Below are 21,679 nucleotides of genomic sequence, written 5' to 3' on the forward strand. Positions count from 1 at the left end.
TACAGTGCCATTTAGGACCTTCAGATTTTCTTTTTCAGAGGAGGAGGAGAAGGCGCATTGGCGACAGCCAATTTGTGTAGAGAACGTACTACTTAGTGCATCACACGCATTCGCAGCACAAAGTAATGTGTCAACTCCAGTACAGAACCACACCTCGTACTGATGTGCACAATCGTTTTAACTTAAACCAGAAGACGTACACCTTCGAAACATGTCACAGGAAATATGTCATGAGCTGCCAGGTATATAGTCCATTATCTGTTTCTATGCCTGGAATGGGTGGAGCTTAAAATGGAAGTAGGCGTGGTTTAAACCGCACTGGGTGGGGCTTAAATCTGTACATTATCTGAACTTATCCGATGTGGGCGTTTCGTTAGACTGATGGACAGACCATTTTACCAATGCTTGATGGGGCAGTTTTTAAAAATGACAGATGACGGAAGTAGGTCCATCCGTCAGTGTAATGGCCACGAACCGCATCCATCAGTGACGGTCCATCAGTCCATCAATGGCAGATGCCCGTTTTGCTAATTTTTGGGGGGGGTTGGATCAAATGGACTTCTGACACACTAACTGATGGACTGACGAACTGATGGTTACAATTTCGGTTCATCGTGAAAAAAGATGGACACTGGCTGGTGACGGATGAAGAATGACGGACCAGCAATAGTTTGTAAAATGCACATCTCTGGTCCCTATGTGAAAGAAACACTTCCAGAACATGTTTTTTTTTCACCCAGACGAACAACCATCCACACTCACGATCACACCTAGGGACAATTTGGAGTGTTCAATTAACCTACCATGTATGATTTAGGAGGAAACCGGAGTACACGGAGAAAACCACAGGGAGAAAAATGCTAACTCTACACAAGAAGGCCAGAGCTGGAACCGAATCCTGCAGCTCTGAACCCTGATGCCATTGTGCTAAGCAGTTGGTCACTGTGACGCCACAAATATTAATAACATTTTTAATTTTGTTTATTATTTGTTGTATGTTATTTTTGTCTCATTGCATATGTGAGACAGGCTTTTGTGTGTTTGGCTAAATGTGTCCTTTGTAGCTCTGTAATTTATCTGTTAGCCTAATTATTTTTAATGATCTGTGTGAACGGTGTGATTTATACAATCCAATAATAAAAATGTCTGCATTGTTCCCTGTTTTTTTTCTCAAAAGAATTGTAATGTGAAAAGAATTACCTGCAAATTTTTCCACCTGACTTTATCACCAACCAAATTGGAAGCGAGCAGGACAAAAAAAAACATCGGCAGTGACCAACGCAACACTACATGTTTAAAGCTCCGTCTTGTCAATTGCACCACATACATTACAAAACACGTTTCCCAAGTAACTTTAAATAATATACAAACCACAATAGAGGCCAGCTGAGGAAAACTGAGAACTGATTCGAACAATGTGAGGTGAAGCAAGCACAGTGAGATCATCAGTCACTGTCTGTGTGTAGAAAAGTGAAGCATGGCTGCTCTTTCTGGAGCAAGTCTGTCAAGGGAGTGGTGGTCGCTGCTCTGATCCTGATTAAAAGGCACTTCAGAACAGAAGAACTAACGTCATTTGAACCCACAGAAATAAAATGTAGCTTCCTCAAATTTCTTAAAGAAATTTCATCCATCCATTACCTGAAGTGCTTCACCTCACAAGACATGCTGGAACCCATCCCAACTGACTTCGGGCAGTAGGCTGGGTACATCCTGGACTGGTTGCCAGCCACTCGCAGACACACAAATACTCACGCTCACACTCACAACAAGGGACATTATAAGGTTAATATTTATGATTTTATTTTTGGGTGTGAAATTTGTATTACACATGACAAATGAGTACTGCATGTCAAAAAGGATACATGGAAATTGGTTCGTTCAGCTGCTACATCTTCCCAGCTCTCTGTGTTAATGTCCAAGGCTTTCATATCGCTTGCAGATATCTTTGAAGCACAATTGAGGGCGGCCGACAGTTCTCTTGCCTGAGACAAGTTCAGCATGGAATATGTCTATAGGAATGCATCCATCCTCCATACATGGCCAATCTATCACATTAGCAGCGCGTACATTGTGGGAAGACCTGCATACTCGAGAACCTGAGTGTTCGTGATCTTGTCACTCCAATTGACTCCAATTATGCGGCGAAGACAGCGCAAGTGGAAGATGCTCAATTTGTGCTCGTGTTTGGAGTATGTTGTCCGTGCTTCACTGCCAGAAAGGAGTGGCCTGACAATACAGGTATTGTACACTGCCATCTTGGTTGGAGTAGTCAGATTTGGGTTCTGCCAGACGTGGCTCGTAAGGCGTCCAAGGGTTGTGGCAGCCTTACGAATGCGTTTATTGATTTCAGCTTCAAGAGACAGATCAAGAGACCCATTTCTCAGAGGCAGAGCCATGCCGGTGTTCGACAGACAGAGTGTCATTTATGGACTTGGCAAATCCTTCAACTTTCTCGGGATGGTGAATGCTGGTGGCATTGAAGCGGGGTTTGCCTTTCTGTTTGGAGGTGTGGATCTTTAGGTTGTAGCCTGACCTTAAAGCAGATCGGTGAATGATGAGTGTCACAATCTGCATTATGGTAAGTGCGCGAGTGGAGCATGAACTTGAGTGTACGTCGAATCAGGATCATGTCCAGTTGATAGCAGTGCTTTGATAGGTGATGACGCCATGACACATTTTGTTGTGGCTTCATCTGGAAATATTTGTTGGTCACACAAAATCTAATGTATGAGCAAAACTCCAGCAGGCGTTCTTCTGCCCGTTCTCATTGATCCAAACTCCAAAGTGTCCGAGACAAGAAGGCCATGAGTTATGGTTTATACCCACTCGCGCATTGAAGTCTCCAAGCATGTTGATATTTTACTTGGGGGATATATACTTCACAACATTGCTGAGATCGATGTAAAAATTGTCCTTTATGTCAGCTGTGGGTGTTAAAGTAAGAGCGTAGGCACTGATGACAATGACTGGACCTTCAAAGGTGTGGAGGTGGAGCGTCTCTTGTGGTTCGACCGCCTTCAGAAGGGTGTTCCTACTAGCAAATCCACCTCCATATGCTCTCTTCGATCTTCTGCATTCTTCCAGTGTCAGAAGAAAGTTAAGTCTTTCTTCTTGAGTTACTGTGTAAGGAAGGCAAGTCTCTTGAAATGCAGAAAGTCAGCTTTGGGTCTACCTGCAATTTCAGTAGCTCAGCTTTGATAACAGCCATTTTACTTGCATCACTGATGTTTCGAAGATCTTCAGAGAGTCCAAGTGTCATAGTCGTAGACTGGGCACCTGTTTTATTTTTGTGAATTATTTTATTTTTTTTGCCTTTACCCTGCCTTTATATTGTAAGCCACCAGGCAGCGGTGGTTTGGGGTCAGAGTTTTCCTTTTCCTAAACGGGTTAGCTTACTGGCTGATGAGCCCCATCTGCCAATGTGGCACATCGTATTGGGATACCACGCCTGCCAGAGATTTACCTGCAACAGAGATACCTTGACTTGACCATGGATGGATGAATGGATAGATAGATAAAGCCTGAAGCAAGGACAGTTGAGTATAGACCTCAGAAAAAACTAAAAGCCTCTTTAGTTTCTTAAACAGGACAATTTACTGAATACATAGACAAAAGAAAATGCCTACAGTACTCATGCTGCTTAGATTAATGGTGGTGGTAAAAACAAACAAAAGTAAAAATAACATTCGACCTTTATTTTTTTGTAAATAGCACTTTATTCATACAATTTAAAAAAGTCACTAATCAAAGGAGTATTATGAGGAGTATTACTAGCAAAAATATTGTTATTTTGACAATTAAAACATGCATCTTCTTACACACACGCACACACAAACTGTCTTGAGGCATTTGGTCTCCGTTTCGATATCTTTGTTCATTTCAGAATGACTTTTTAGTCCCCAATTGCATTTAAATGCCTCAGAGACATTCTTAGCTAAAAAGAGCATTAAATAAAACTTTGGTTGTGGTTTCAGCCAAGTGATCAACAGTGTTAGCCATTATATTGCTCTTTCTAACCTAGCTTAGTTTGGTTAAGAAATACACTGGACATGGCAGCGAGTTTCAGTAAAAGCTTCACACATTGCACATTCTTCTATCGGTGCTATTTAACAAAATTTGATGGTAACTCTCTGGTTTATCTGAGCGAGAAATATACCTTTAAGTTGCAGATTCTACCATCCAGCTCCAGCAAATGGAGGGAACTCCAGTTCGTCTGACACACCTGATTCAAACAATCAGCAGATCAACGAGCTTTGTAGAATCCTGAAACAATCCTGATCATTTGATTTAGGAGTGTTGGAGTCTGTAGAGATCTAAAACGGGCAGAAGTTCCCTATCCCTGAGCTACAGGGTACCTCCCTGCTCTCACCATACCGGACAATGTTGTATATGAGGGTCAAATTGGAGGGCGAAAAAGGATGTCCAGTCAAAGACCGGTCCAAGATTGTAAAAAAAAAAAAAAAAGCACCACAGCAGCATGTTTGGCTATTTGTTTGGATAAAGGGAAAAAGAACATGCAAGGTAAAAGAGGAACTGATGAAAAAGAAGCGGGAACAAGTCAAAGCTGGATAATTGACACAACTAAAGTTGAAGTACAGAAAGTTTGCCGCCCTTCCGCTATATGAAACTCTGGATGTTTGTCACTCTCCTCTCTTCAACTCATCTCCTCTTTTTTTTTCTGAAAGCATGTTTCTTTCAGGCTTCTTCTCCCGATCTCCTTGCCACCCGCTGTATTAGACGAACCTTTTACAGCTGCTTCGGCCAAATCAGTCACACTAGCGGGCACACACACGTAGACACACAGACACATTTCTCCTCAGTCTTCTCGTCACTAATACACTTTCTTCTCCCATTCGCCACTTCCTATCTTTTTCTTCACACTACATTTTCTCCAATTCTTTCCACATAATTCCTTCCCCTACTTTTCTCTGTGACAAGAAACTCTTTCGTTCACCTTTTTGCACACAGTGTGCCACATCCCGCTGCCTGTCCCGAGAAACAAGCCACTATTTCCCTTCTTATCCATCCTTCACCTCTATTTACTCTTTCAATCCATCCAAGATGATGCCTTTTGTTATCATCCCTTTGCATCTTCACTGACTCTTCTACCGCTCACTTTCACCCCCCCCCCCACTTACTCTCATTCATTTGCCCTCTGTAATTTCCTTCCATTGCTTCTCTTTCTCCTCACCTCCACCATAACCCTTCTGCGCTCATCCACCCACTCCTCTCCTTTTCACGGTTCTCCCTATCAGAAAATCACCCCTCATGTCCCATAGCCAAATGAGATTTGGAGGCCAGGGCCTGTGCTCTTCCCACTCAGAATCAAGTCCGTTGCTGTAGGCTGCATGCAGGTATAAACCATTTACACCCCCAACACCTCAGCATACTAAAAATACTTGTAGACACCCTTAAATGCTTCTACCACATTTTTTTTCTGAAGAAGCCAATGATGTCTATTTAGGTCAATGCAAGTGAATTTGGATGTCAGAGATTACATTGTCATGATATGTGCCATTATATTGCAATAATTATGATCATTGATATATTGAGAAAAAAAAAAAAACAAGGAAATGGACAATTTACTCACTCTGCACCCTCCCCAAAAAATGAGCATGAGGAAGCGTGGTAAACAAATCCCATTTCCAATGAACGTGACAAGATAAATATTTAATGTTCAACGTGATTCACGTATTTCTTTCCCCTTAAAATATTCTCTCATTTGGAATTTGATGCCTGAAACAGGTTCCCAAAAAAGTTGGGACAGGAGTAACAAAAGACTTTTAAGTTGAGGAATGCTCAAAGAAAACAAGTTTTGAACATTCCACAAATGAATACTTTGATTGGAAATGACGGCCAGTCATGATTAGGTATGAAAGCAGCATCCTTGAAAGGCTCACAAGCAAGGATGTGGCAAGGTTCACCACACAACTCCGTGGGCAAATAGTCCAACCGTTCAACAATATTTCTGAATGTACAATTGCATAAAGCGCTTTGAGTATTTTTACAGTGTTTTGAGTACCATCTAAAGCGCATTGAGTGCATTGTATTTATAGAAAAGCGCTATTCTATAGAAATCTCATTTACATTCACATCAATTCCGGGGAATGTCGGGATTTAATTATCCACGGTTACTAATATCATCAAAAGATTCTACAAATCCGGAGAAATCTCTGCATGCAAGGGTGAAGGCCGAAAAGCAACACTGAATGCCTGTAATCTTCAATCTCACAGACTTCACTGTATTAAAATCCGGAACACTTCAGAAAACCAACGTCGCTTGATCTACACATGCACAAACTCTCCAAATGTTCAAACTTGACCATGCAAAGTGAAAAGCGTATATCAGTGACACCCAGAAACGTTGCTGACTTCAGGATTGGTTTACTGGTAGGCTGCAGCCAATTATGATAGTGATTGCTTGCACCTGGGGCCCTGCTTGAACATGTCTCTCTCCAATCCTGCACAACAAACACACAGAGACGTAATGCTAGGTTCAGACCCAACGTGAACTATCATGTCTTGCATATTGTTTGTTTGCAGGGAAAGAGGTCGGGCCCCTCCTCCTCCTCCAATTGAAAACTGAGTGTGAACAGCACTTAACAATCAAGTGACCTGTGGTTTTGTGAACTGCTAGATGTTATCCTGGTCGACCGTTCAACAGATCTAAACAAGTCAATCCCCTCACCAGATAGACCAACTTCCTCACTCCCCATTCTCCAAGACTGCTCCTTTTTTGTCTCGGTATCGGGCGCTGAACAAAAACGGCTGTGTTGTTTACTTCTCTGTCCCACAGACCGCTGTGATATTGTCCCACATTGTTTTTATTTCACCTTGTTGTATGTATTTGTTTTTTTGGGGGGGATTTTGGTTTTTAGTTCTTTATTTGGCTGCGTGTCTGTTTTTCGCCTGCAGGTGACGCAATAAGTGCGTTCTCAATGCCAATTGGCTGTCGCTGACACAACGCACTCCGTAGAGCACAGGGGTCAAACTTAAGGCACGGGGCCAAATCCGGCCCGCCACAGGATTTTATGTGGCCCGCAAAGGCAAATCATGCACGACTTTGTTTCTTGCTCAATTACCAACACTGCAATTTTAAAAATGTTAAAATATTGCAAACATTTTTTCTTTGTTACCAATCACACTTTTAAAATGAATTCAATGGTAGTTAAACAGCATTTTCCTGGATTCTGATTTTAAAAACTAGTTAACCATCAGTTTGTTGTGTATATGTAATAATAATAATATGATGATGATTTGTATGGGTTCGCTGTCATAATGGCCCATCGAGTGAAACCAAAACTATAATGTGGCCTGTGAGAAAAATGAGTTTGACACCCCTGCCGTAAAGCATTGGTGGATAGTGGGCATGAGCAATCAAAGGTAATGCAGCTATACTTTTCAATGAACTGCCATTAGAAGATGTAAAAACCAAGAAAACACCTGCTTCTGATTCATAGATTAGCTGGGTCCATCCGTAACTTGCTTCAGCAATGATGTAGTTGATAAATGTCTTGGGAACGTGAAACCCATGCTGCTTGGCTTTACCAATGATATGGATCTCCAGGAGTCTCGGGGGTACCTGTCCCACCTACGACTCATGCTTGGAGGACAACTGGGGGAAAAAAATGGAATTTCACAATATTGTAAACAATTCTGACAAATAAACGAAACTTTTCATGCAGTAAGCTGAGGGTGTGCCCAGTCAAAAACAGGGTTGTTGATCTCAAACCAAGGAATTTCAAAGCCAAAGTTAGTTTGGAGAAAGTAAAAAATGGAGAGGAAAAAAAACAAACAAACAAACAGAAAAATGGTGATTAATTACCGGAGAGTTGAAAATAGGCTCTCTCAGGGTGTGGCCAATGGATCATTGTTTTTTTTTCATTCATCCCTCATGCGAAACACAATTTGTCCCTCCCAATTTCTTTCCTTAACAATACTCCTGCCCTCACCGACTCCTAATCACCTCTGTTCCCATCAGAATCAGAATGCCCTTTATTGTCACATGCCCAAGGATTACTTTCTCTAACCTCATTCAAATGACTCCAGAACCTCTATCACCTCCAGCTCACTGCAAAACACACGTCTTTTCTACATCATATCGGCCAGCTCTCTACCTTTTCCCGTATTTAACATTGGAACGCTCAGTCCAACAGTCCTAATCTTCCTTTTCTTATCTGTGTCCTTACCAATCTACCCCCTCTTCTTTGTGTTTGACCAACTGTTGGCCAATTTCCACCAGTACTCTGTAGGTCAACAGCTCTGTTGGTGGTCAATGTTAACCCGGTCCCTAAACAGTCCTGTATGGAAGTCAAGTTTGTAATTGACGCAATCCTCAACCTCGGCTTGAAACCGCAACTACAATAGACAAGCTTGTGACCCCTACTGACTGGTCCAATGTTTGTCTTTTAAAGGTATGGGAAAGAAAGTGTTATTAGAAAATATTAGTATTAGTATTCATGGGAAAAAGAACAGTTTTGTGTTCCCCACCTCCCTGTTGCCCAGTGGGACATCAGCTTTGACTTTTGGCAGGAGAATTCATGGCACAGCATGTTACTCTGAGTCTCTTCATGCCACAAGAGCGAATGACATAAACTTTGCCTCCCCACTGTTGCATTCGATCTTTTTTTTCCCCACATCATGCACCCCTCAGAACCCCCTAACACCCGCACATTTTTTGTGTTATTATTATTCTTTGCATGTTGATCTCAATTTTTGTCTTTGTTCTTCGATGACGAAGCAGCATCATTGATATGATTATTGGAAATTATCTCTTATTTTGTTGGGTTAAATTTGTATTTGATTTCCAAGGGATAGAACTTGGTGGAGTAACAATGTTTCAACCTCCTGGCTTGATTGTGGCTATGCTGTATGGTTGTTCATATTCAGATGGGCACTCTTACAATTCTACTCTGAGTCATTTAGATGTTCATTGGCTAACTTAAGTTGGGCCTTTATGCAAGCCATCGTAAGAAGGGGGACGTTGCCCACACTGCACGATTCCAGTCCAATACAGCCAAGTGTGTTACTGTTTCCTTGTGTTCGTTAACAAGTTCCTGCTGTGTACTTTGAAGCTGCCTCCTTGGCTTGGTCATGATCATCTTCACTCCACGAGACAAGATTGCATGGAGCTCCAGACCAAGTGGCACTGATGGTCAATTTGTGCCTTCCACTTTATAATAATGTCCACAATATTTATTATATTGCCCCCGGCATCTTCTGACAGCTCTTGAGCCCAGGGAAGATTGGATTAGGAAGGTAAGAAATCCATTCTTAGAACAGGTGTGCTTCATACACTTGATGAGTTGAGCTCAGGAATATTGGTAAGTGGTTGATTGTGCAGAGCTGTGCGCCACATGGGCACCAGCCAATCTGAGCACTCCAGACTTCTGGTTGAATTGTAGGGGATCAAATGCTTATTTCACTCAGTAAAATTCTCTTGTAACTTACGAATGTGTACATTGGGTGTTTTCCTTCATTTTTGACTGATATTCTATAATCATCAGTTAACCGCCAATAAACAACCATGATGAGTGGAGACTAAGGTTTTCTAAAATTTTACAAAAACAGGTATGTTCACTTAATTGCAGACTCTAAATTCCCATAATCAAAATCATCTTTATTGATCAAGTATGTGAAACACATGAGGAATTTGACAGCGGTATTATGAGGCTAGCGAGTATTGCAGTAACAAGCAAACGGAAAATTTGGAATGTGACACATACAATAAGTACAGAGTCTTTACATAATGTACCATTATTGCTGTAGTACCAAACAATGACAGCTGGGTAAATTATGAGGACAGTCATCAAGTAAAAATAAAGTGACCTGGAGTGCAATAATTATATTTCAATGATAGTTGTGTAGATGACACGGAGAATTGTCACAATTTAAACACTGCAAAAAGCCCACTAGAAATTGTATGAAAAAATATATTAAACTAAGAAAAATAATACTTAAATTAAGCAAAATATTCTGCCAACAGAACAAGAACATTTTGGAAAAATAAGAAAATAATACCAGGCCCATATCAACCACGGCATTCTTGAAATTAGTATTTTTTAAACTTAAAACCGGTAATATGGTTGTGCAAGATGTAATATTTTACATTATTTTCTTAAAATAAAGACTTGTGTTTATTCACTTACACCCTCAAAATGGATTGGTCATTTGAGCTGGAGTTTTAAAATTGTACAGCATATGCCGAGCTTTAATTTCTAATGCCAGCAGAATGTGGGCTGGTTAGGCAGCACAAAATGTGTAGAAAAGTCTTCTCATCAGTTTTTCTCTTCTTGGCGTCTCGCAAACACAACTACTCTTTTCCGAAGGTATAGGGGATAATGGCAGTACTCAGATTTCCATGGGCATCAGGTGGACTCACTCTCCTACCCACGGCTGAGTGCCATGTGTGTATTTTCCTCCGCCGCCCATCTCAATTCCTCCTGCTGAGATTTATCTCATATCTTTGTATCTCCTAAGCTTGACTTCTTTGTGAACCATGAAGAAAACACTTCTTGTTTTTCTCCAAAACTGCATCTGCTAGTATCTTAGCTTTTCATAGTACTTGCCAAACATTTTCCCTGCACGTCAAAATATATTGCGCACACAAGCCCACAGACACAGATGTGAATGCAGAAGTTATTCAAAATAATGTCTTCTCATTTGAATAAGTGCACAATTTTCCCCTTCAAAAGAATTCTAGCATGTTGAGGAGAATTCGTGTGAAAATGGATAGCAATTGTCAAACACAACTGCGGCAAGCTACCAGAAATATCAGCTCTCTTCTCTTCTCACAGTCGGTCGTGTTTATGAAAAAAGCTGTGCAATTATCCATTTTTACGGCTGTGATTACCTCCAGCAAAGACTTAGGGCTCTAACATCAGAGCATCTATGCCTTTCCTGTCCACTTTCCTCACACTGTGTGCACTTTCACATCCCCCTATTGATTTTGTAAGGAAAAGAGTGCGGGATGAAACCTAGTGTGAAACTATATCAACGAAATGACCAGCCGTTCTCTCTTTTACATTATCAAAGCAAATCCCTGCTGTGTAAATTACCAACCAACACAAACTCAAGCGTCTATCAGCAGAGTGGACTAAACACAATGGCTGCCAGGGTGCCATTCCACAATAGATCAGCCATGATGAAAGGAAGAGGGTAAACTAAGGCAGTAGCATTTTCTTGTTTATTCTGTGGCACATTCTTTTTGCCAACGTTCACAAATTTTGTCACATTGACGTAAAATACTTTCAGATGTAGGGACAAGTATCGATATGTCCCCAAATTTTTGTTTGTGGCCAATAAAATAAGACCTTATGTATGACAGGCAGGGTGCATGGAGGCCAATTTAAATTTTAATGATGAAATCAGTGGAGTAGAGATAGTTGTAATTTGCTTTGGCCTTCCCAGTGGACCAGTGTAATGGACTGAAAATGGGATCTAAATTAACGTTAGGTCTGACATAACACAGCCAGGTGGAGTGCTCAGCAAACACACATTGTTTGAGTCATTCAGAATAAGAGTGCATTGCAGTCCCCCAAAATGAAGTTTAAAAAACAGAACACGTCATATAAGTGAAAGTAATTTCATTTCTTTTTTTCTTTTTTTTTTTTGAGCACCCCAAAATATGGCTTTTATTCTCTTTTGTAAGTCCCAATTGATGGCCAAGGTATTCCTTGTAATCGCCAAAACATTTTGTTTTATCACATTTATATTACTAACTATACTCGAAAGTGACAAAAATGGAGCTAGATGACTCGGAAGAATGAACATCCTCAAGCTGATTGCAGTGTTCTTGAGTAAACCTATATGACTTCTCTTCTGGAAAAATATTATGTAATTATATATACAATAGAAAAATAAGAATATCAGTCTATAATCATTTTTATTCAGTAGTTTAGTTTGTTCTATGCCAGTTATCATTGCAGCTCAGCCAGAGCATGTACTTTTCAACATAAAAATTACCATTAATTTACAACCCAGTTACTGTCATTAGACAAATATAAAAAAATATATTTTTATTCTCCCCAAAAAAACATGGCTTTATTTAATTGTAAATTATTTACTGAGCGCAGGGACGTGTTAATCACCTGACAAATAAAATATGACTCAAACTACAGTATTTGATAGCTGACCCTACTATACACACGCACACACACCCCCACTCACACACGTGTATATATATATATTAGGGAAGAAGTAAAGCGTTAGATTAATTTAAAAAATAAAATAAAATTCACGCGATTAAACTCAGTTAACTCGCTTTTATTTACTTAAAAAAATAATTTGCATATCTTGCAAAGCCAAATTCAAAAACTGTACCATATTAGCTGACCATCTTTAGCACATCATCACAGAACAAAACACCAAGATTAAGTTACCATTGAAAACAACACTGCTGGAGTGTTTTGCTTACAACTAGAAAGGAGTTAGATATATATATATATATATATATATATATATATATATATATATATATATATTTATATATATATTAGTGGGGCCAATATACTGTACTCAAGATCTTGAATTGGACAAGCATAGTTTTGATTTCTGTGAACATTTACGTCATGTTGCGTAATATCCTACCCTCCACTCCGTTTGTGACTGATACTTAAAGATCCCTTGCGCAGGTCGATTAAAGACAAAATAAAGGATTGTCTGAGCATCTCAAAACCATTGGGTAATAGGCACTTGACCACAACCTAAAATGTTCTGCATTTCTGCAAGTAAATATATAGTAAAGGGGGGGGGGGTATTGAACAGGACCTACATTTATGGAGAGCTGAATTCTTTTTATTTTTTGGGATATACGATATATATAAAAAGCACAATGGAAAAAGAGAGGATGTGTGTATGGAAGAGATTCTATTTGCAGGAGGAGATTTAACGCTGGAGAAATTTTGGAGGAGGAAGTCCAAAGTACCATTCAGCGCTAATGTTTAGGGGTTCAAGAACACGAGTGACAGCTTCCAAGTAGGATAATGTACAGAAAAAACGCTATGCTCCACATATCAACCAACCAAGGTGCTCGTATCCATATCCGTCCATCCATCCACTATATTGCTTATTTTGTTCAGGGTCACAGGAAGCTGATTCCTATTCCAAAATACACCATGTATTGGTTGCTAGTCAATCACAAGGCACATTTCTAGACAGATTCACACTCACATTCAGGCCATCACTGAGGGGGAACTGAACCCATGCTGACTGCAGGGTAGTCTGTTTGCAAACTGCTAATACACAATAACTACATATCCAGCAGATGCATTCTTATTTTATTACATTACTTTTCTGTCAGGGTTGCTGATGGTGTAGTGGTACACTCACCAGACTTGTGTACGGGCTGCCTTGTTAATGTGGTGTATAGTCACCCATTTGGCCGAGGTCTGCTGGGATAGGCTCCAGCACCCCCGTGAACCCTTACAGGATAAGCAGCGCTGAAGACACACTTTTCGCTAATTCTGATAAATTCAATCTTGGAATTGTCTCAGTTAGTCTGTGCCATGAGGCATTTTGTTCAACTTCCACCACTCTATCCCTTTTTTTTCCCATTTCCGTCTTTTGGTTTAATTTTCATGGTGGCTGCTGCCTGACTTTTTTTTCCTCCTTTCAAAACAGAGGAGAAACATTTCATGGAGCCTTCTATTCTGATTAGAATAAAATAGAATGACCAAACAGAATGAAAATGCTCCAAACACTTTATTGCAATATAAAACTCTACATCCGTAAAATATAACTGAATTTCACCAAAATGTATACAGCAAGAAATAAATTTCAGTGTGGGATTTACTATAATTTCCTATTCTGTGTATATGTTTTAGAATAGTTTGAATTCTATAATTACAAATCAGATAAAAGTTAAGTGTTTTGAATTCACAGCAGAGTAAGAGGTAACATCAACTTCAGCCTGTCAATAAGAGTTTACACAGCTGCTGCTGGATGGTCTACTGTGAAGCTTAACTAAAACTACCGGTAATTAAGAAAACTGACAATTTATTGCAGTAGGTTTTTTAAGAATACTGGAAAACTAATGGAAAAAATATCTGCAATTGAGCCAAATCACTAATTTCAAGCACATAAGCGGCGACCACATGCCTTCTCTCTCCCATTTACCAAATGTGCACAGCTCCATAATCAGCCCCACAATCAATGTCACTGTGAAACCTCAGTACTAGCTGGAGGGGTCTCATTCATTTTCCCTCCATGACTTTCTGACACACACACACGCTCATGCACACACACGCACACACACAAATACACGAAAACACAAACTTTCCCCCGCAGGTTTTTTGTGTTGAAGCACATGCATTTTAACATCAACATGTTTGCCTTGCTTTATTTAAAAATAACACACAAAAACACACATTTTGGACAATTTTATTTAATGACTAAAAGTTTCCCCTCATCGTTTTAAAGTACAGCCACAAACCCATAATGCACTTACCAAACTGTGCTTAACATTTGCAGAATGTGAACAAACAGCCTGGTGAACAGAATGGACGCTAATATACTCAAAATGTCATTACTCCTCCATCACCATGTTTTTTTTTGTTTTTTTATCTCTCTGTCTGAGCTGGGTAAGAAAAGTGTACACAGAGCAAGCATATATCCGCCAAGGACACGATACTTTATTCCATAAACTAAGATTTTGGGCAAATATGTGAATCTTCTTCTAATTTATTACATTGATGTCACATTCTGGCTCCATTCCCTGGCAGATAAAGCTGCCCGAAAAAAAAAAAGAAAGATGTCTGCGAAGGACACATCTGTGCTTCGTCTGCCAACAAGATATTCAAAGGTTCTCTCTCTCTCTCTCTCTCTCTCTCTCTCTGTCTCTCTCTCTCTCTCTCTCTCTCTCTCTCTCTCTCAGTATTTTACTATAATTCAAAGCTGAAATCGAGCAAAAGCAAGGTTTTTACTCTGTAGAAACTAGCAAGAACTTTTTATGTAATTTTATTTATTTATTATACAATAACTGAAAAATATTCAAAATAGGTATTTAAAGCAGGATCGTGAGGGGGCTCTCGGGACCGAACTTGGGCACCCATGCTGTAAAGCAGGCATTCTGTGTCATAATCCATGCTTCACATTGGAGTAAACTATCACTGCACTGTAAACCCGAATACATTAACAGAACTTAAAAAACCTTTTGGGTTTATTAACTTAAAAGTCAAAGTTGTCCAGAAATTAAAAGTTTGGATGGTATTGAACTTGCATTTTTTAATGCAAATGTACTTACACTATTTCTGGTGCAGTAAATCAATATCTCTCTGTTTAATTAACTTGTAAATTGTTATTTTCCAACCACTGGAATAAATCAATTGTCAGAAGTTAAACACACTCAATGTTTATTAGTTTGTAATTGTTTCAAGTAAACGACAAACAAATGTGTTGGTTTTATTTGGTACTTAAAAACATGTCACTCAAAACTCTTTTCTGTTGCAACAGATACCTCACTTTAAAAGAGTAATGCTAACTTAATAAATTCAGTCGATAACATGTTACTATTGCCTGCTGCCTTTTAGACTTTCAATGTTAAAATTAAATAGAAGAAACACATTAAACAGGCATTTATAAATTAAAATAAATTGAACAAAATATGGTTTGCATATGATATTTTAATAAGAAAAAAAATTGATAAAGAAAGCAATGACAAATAAATAATACCAAAATAGAATTGTTACAGCAATAAAAGAAGAACAAAAATGCAGCGCTTCTAGCTTACTGGCTAATTCCTGAGTGTAAGGCAACGGAGCAACGATAAAGACAAATTTGACAATCCCATACTCCCCAAGGGTGGAAAAAAACTAAACATTTGCATTACTTTGCATAATGCAAAGGCATATTTTGAAGTTTTGGCCAATTTGCTGAACACATGGTGAGTAGTGTATTAATTTTTTGGGTTACTTGTAAAACAAACAGAGACAACTTTGAACTAGCCTTTAAAAATCTGAAGTCTAACAAGCGTTCTGTTTATTCCAAATGAAAGTGCCAGAGTCTAACTAATTTGCTTGAAATGCACCCCTGTGTGATGCCCAGCAAAGTGTGAAGGCTTCTTAAAATCCAATGCATTGGATGTGTCCTCTCTACTTCGGTAAGGCAGCACAGTGTATGAATAGAGCCTTCTGAGTGTCATTTAAAATGAAGCAAACAGTTCATTGTTTGTGCATGGAAGAGACACTAGTCTGCTGCTCCGCCACAGTCTGAAGTTTCATTAAGATACTAATAGCAAAACATGACACATTAGTTATCAGGAAGCAGTGAGCATATCATAACGGTTATCTGGAGACTTCTCAGTGGGGAGACATTTCAATTATCTTTCAGCAGTTACTGGAGGTTATGCTGACTGGTAGACAAAACTTGGGTCTGTCCAGCAAGCTCATATGATGGCCTCCAGGAGGAAGAAGACCTCGGCATTTTAACACAGTTGGGTGTCAGCTGGGATAGGCTCCAGTACACCCACGAGTCTCAACCCTAATGAGGACAAAAGCATAGAAAATAGGTGGATAATTTTTTTGTATGTCGAACGAGAAGTATAAACGGGACACACAGACAACGAAAACAAGTCTACTGTGTAATGTTGTGAATGATCTGTATAATTCTCATTATTTCTACTTGTTCTTTTTGAACCAAGTGTGGTATCAAATGCAAGCTGTAAGGCTTATATTTAAGTAGTGATTCCCACAACGATACCAAAAACAAAGACGTTGCCAATAGCTGGCAAAGACGTTAATGTCTTAAAAAAAACAAAGTGTAATTGCAACTATATTTCAAAGAGCAATTGAAAGTTTATTTGAATGCATTATGCGTTTTAAACAGCTGTGACTGACGGGCGACCAAGGTTAAAATAGTTTTGGATTTTTCATCATAAGTTTTATTTCATTTAATTTTTTTTTTTTTAAGAAAAAAAAGCAATTTAATTTTTATTTTTATTTTGTCAACAAGAATGATTTGTTCTTTTCAATTTTAGTAGTTTTATCAGTTATCATTAATTGTAATAATCGTGCTGGCGATGAGTCCAGGGTGTTTCCGGAGTTGGTTGTGATTGCTGCTAACTTGCTGTGACCCTAAAAAAGATAAGCTGTATTGAAAACGGATGGACAGGTACGTTCATCAGTCAATTTAGTAGCACTGTTCAGTTTGTTTATTATTGAAGAAGATTGAAAATGTGTATTATCATATGCTTTCCAACAAGAAGCCAAACATATTGTAAGATTAAAAGAGCAAGTGAGATGAATGCCAACCAATTTTGAAAGAGCAAACAAAATACAATTTCTATAAAGGAATTCAACTCATTTTAAAACCTGTCCAGAAACACTCAATAACATGAAATTATTTATTTGCTCATCAAATGAATCAAAGGGTATTGAAATCAAGTGTCTGTGGTAAGATTTGAAAGCAGAACATTTGACAGTGAAGCAGGTGTGCTCACAACATACTGTGGAAAATGGCAAATATGTTACAAACTATTCATTCATTGATCACACTTGTTTGAGTAAATGCGCAGTGTACTGTAAATGTCGAACCCTGCTCCATTTCAAGGTGATATAATAACTGATGAGGTTCAGACAATTTAATTATCATCACATATTGAGTATTCTCCACTCATAATTAGTGCGACAATTTACTTGCACCTATTATAATGACTCACAAAATTGGACTCTGGGGACCTACTTTGGATGTTAGAGTTCACACTGTGTACACTTTTAGAATGCTAAACATAAAATACTGTATGTGTGTATGTTGATTGAGACATTAACCATTTAAACTAATAAGTTATCCGATATGTGTATAATTCATCCAAGCACTAATAATAAATATCCACTGGGCTGCTGGTTTAGGCACTGAATACTAATTAATTTATTTACATTTAAGTGGAAAATATTTTCCCACCGATGTATTCCTTTTTTTTTTTTTTTTTGTGGGCACAATGCATGTACATCTCTCACTCACACATTTTAAGCGCATGTCCATTGTGTTCACAGTAGTAGAAGGCTACAACTGCCCCCATTCCTAGTGCTTTAATTCAGAAATAATGGAACAATCTCCTCAGCATGTGACAGAGACGTGGAGGCGTTTGTGAGGATGAGATGAGAAAAGGATGGAAAGCAAAACTTGCATTCATTTGTTTTCTCTTCGTAAAATCCTCTTTGTAGAACAGTAAACCATGAAGAAAACAAGTGAAGAATTGTATAAATGCTTAAATGTGTGGGAGTGAGTAATGAATTACCAAGTAACATGTATGCTGCAGGCAAAACATTGACATGTGTCAAGAGGGGGCTTACTCTTGTTTGTATTTTATGTTTTTTGGGATGTTTTTTTATGGCAATGGCATTTCCTTACCTGAAATTAGACTAGTTTGATTGGATTTTGATTTTATTCATTAAACCGATGAACACAAAAGATCAAAACAGAATTAAAAGAAATCATCAGTAGATGTCCTTGATCCTTGGTTTACATTTTCAAACGGAGGACAAAGAAGTATATAAATATATATACAAATACTTGCATTCCAGTTTTATATATATATATAAATATATATATATATAAATAAAATACTCCATATTTTCAAAATTTCTTTTAAACACGGCAAATGATTCGCACCTTGTCATAATTATTCCATAAATGAACACCATTAGCAGAGACACATATTTGCTTTATGTTAGTTCTTATCCTTATTTTTTGAAAGTCACTTGTGACCCTTAGGTTCCAAATGCAACATTCTTTGATTTCGAACAGCTTCTGAATATTGTGGCAAAGTTGATTATTGTTTGCTTTGTGCATTCAATAACCAACTTTACAAATTTGAAAACGCGAAGCTATGAGCCCCAGCAATTTTAACTATGACACTCGCCCGTTAAATCACAATGTGAGTTCCAAGCCGCCAACATATGTTTCAGTGTGATTATGTTTGTGCGCGTACATCTGTGCATAGATGCGTGCATGTATGTGTGCAACAACTTGGCAATTGTGTTGGCTGTAGCAAGAACAATTTTTTTTTTGTCCTGATTTCGACTTTTACTTATTTTGTTGATGTGATATCTAGTGAGTCACCAAAAACTGCACACAGATGAGTCACCAATTTAGGAGAATCCACAAAGAGAAAGCCACAAATGATCAGAATCAGAGCGTAATCAAAGCCATCAAGTGAGTTTAATCATGACTTGTTTGCTTGCTCAGATATCCGAATATTTGTGCTAAAGGAATACGCATTATTTTGTAAACACAATTTTGTACCTCCATGCTTCGAGCATGTGATTCCACACATGAAAACATTGGGAAGTGCCAGGAGGGCTCAAAACCAATGAATGACTTTATGAGTGTTCGACTTTATGAGTGTTCGACTTGAGAAGAGTATTGTATAGGTGCATTGGGGATGTGTAATCTAGTGTAATCTAGATACATCATTTCATTTCCAACAGAAACATTAAAACATCCAGCCATCCATTTTTTGTACCACTTACAGTATTCTTTTTAGGGTCATGACAAAGACTCCACCCACAACTGATTGCCATTCAATCATTCAATCACAGGGAAATGAAGTGGAGAGCTACCCCTGCCATCTGCATTATGGTCAGCATGGGGAAAATGAACAGCTTTTGTCACTGCAAGCAAAAAGCAAAATTCTTCTATATTTCTTTCATTTTGGAATTCATATTTTGATTCTTACCAAAATCTTGAAAGGGTACACTTTTTGAAAGCTTAACAATTATTAAAACACATATGAACAAATTATATTTAATCCCCTCATCCCCACTCCACAACCCTGTACAGGATAAGCAGTGTTGAAAATGACAATAACATGAATATAGGTCAGTCTTTTTTTTTCTTTGCCTACTTTGCATTTTGATCTCCCGCACTGTATATGCGCAGTGAAACTGTGAAATATACATAAAAGTCCATGCACCTGAGAGCAGAAAATTAATTTTGATTGCATTTACAAAATGCTTACACTTTATGGTACACACTGTATGCTGGGATCCTATCTCTCGCTCTTTCTGGGGAAACAAGAGAAACTGGAAAATTGAATAGAATTCTTCGAGGTGGCTTCTCATTATCGCAAGGCAATTTCAATCCAAAATAATTAAGACACGACAAAGCAATAACTGTCAGCTCATTACAGAGAATAATAAAATCCACATCACAGTGTCACTCTCAGAAATGCCAACTTCAGGCGCCAACTGTCATCAGGAAGCCAATCCCTTCCTCTTTAACGAAGAAATTACAAAGGGGCTTTGGGAAGAGCCCCATCTGTTTAGAATTTTTGACTTCAAGTCATCTGTCACTCTTATGGCATTAAGGAGGACAGGATGTGGATGGGTTACGTTGATACTTCAAATGCAATCAAAAAATGCCAGAAAACATCTCAAATTAAAAACTTTAATTTTGAATGTCTGACTGTTTCTAAAGCAAGGGAAGTCATCGGTATTTTATAATGAAAAGGTATCAATGCTTTTGGGACTGAAGACATCATCATCATCATCCCCTTATCCAAGGTCGGGTCATGAGGGGCAGCAGCTTAAGCACAGAAGAAATCCCGCAACCTAGCCACTTCATCCAGTGCTTCCCAGGTTGACCTCGGGGCATCCGCCGACGAAGACATGCCCGGAACACCTCACCAAGGAGGCATCCTGATAAGATGCCCGAGCCAGCTTATCTGGATCCTCTCAATGCGAAGGAGCAGCAACTCGACTCTGAGTCACTTCCAGATGACCAACCTTCTCACCATATCTTTGAGGGAGAGCCTGGACATCCTCATTTAATTCAAACACATTTTAGTTGCTTGTATCCAGGATCTTGTTATTTTGCTCATGATTGACAGCTCATGACCACAGGTGACGGTAGGAACGTAAATCACCACGATGGTCTGCATTACTGTAGATTCTGCACTGATCCGCATGTCAATCTACCGCTCCATCCTTCACTCACTTGTGAACAAAACACCAAGATACATAAATTCCTCCACTTTAAGCAGGATCTCATCCCAACCGCTTCATACTCAGCTACAGACTACTCCAGTGAGAGAAAAGATCACAACAAAAAACAGAAATGCAAAATTAAAAAAACAAAACAAAAACAAAAACGGACAACCTCAATGCCTCGGCTTAACCTAGGAATTCTGTCAATAAAGGTTATCAGAAATCAGAATCAGAAATCCCTTTATTGTCATTGTACTCAAGTGTGCAACGAGATTAGAGAGCTCCCCTCTCCATTGCAATACAAGAATAATTCAATTAAATATATAAATTAGATAAATAAGAGAGAAAATAGTGAGATGGAAAATAATACGAAATAGGATGTATAAAAACACATTACGTCGCTGTTCTGCAAGGTAAGGGTGGTCGTGTGAGGGTGTGTGTGTGTGTGTGATGGTTTATAATGGAGATGGCTCTTGGAAAGAAACTGTTTCTCAGTCTATTAGTCCTTGATTTGATGCACCTGTAGAGCCTGCCAGAGGGCATCAGGTCGAACAGGTGTGAGTTTGGGTGGGTATTGTCTTTGACGATATTGAGAGCCCTGCTGAGGCACTGGGCGGTGTAGATGTCCGACAGTGAGGGGAGAGGGCAGCCAATAATCCTTTGCGCTGTTTTGATCGTCCTCTGGAGCCTCACTCTGTCCGCCTCAGTGCAGCCGCTGTACCAGGTGGAGACACAGTACGTCAGCAGGCTCTCGATGG

Source organism: Idiotropiscis lumnitzeri, chromosome 7 (assembly GCF_059441095.1).
Source record: "Idiotropiscis lumnitzeri isolate Australia: NSW breed Sydney's pygmy pipehorse chromosome 7, RoL_Ilum_1.0, whole genome shotgun sequence".
NCBI lineage: Eukaryota > Metazoa > Chordata > Actinopteri > Syngnathiformes > Syngnathidae > Idiotropiscis > Idiotropiscis lumnitzeri.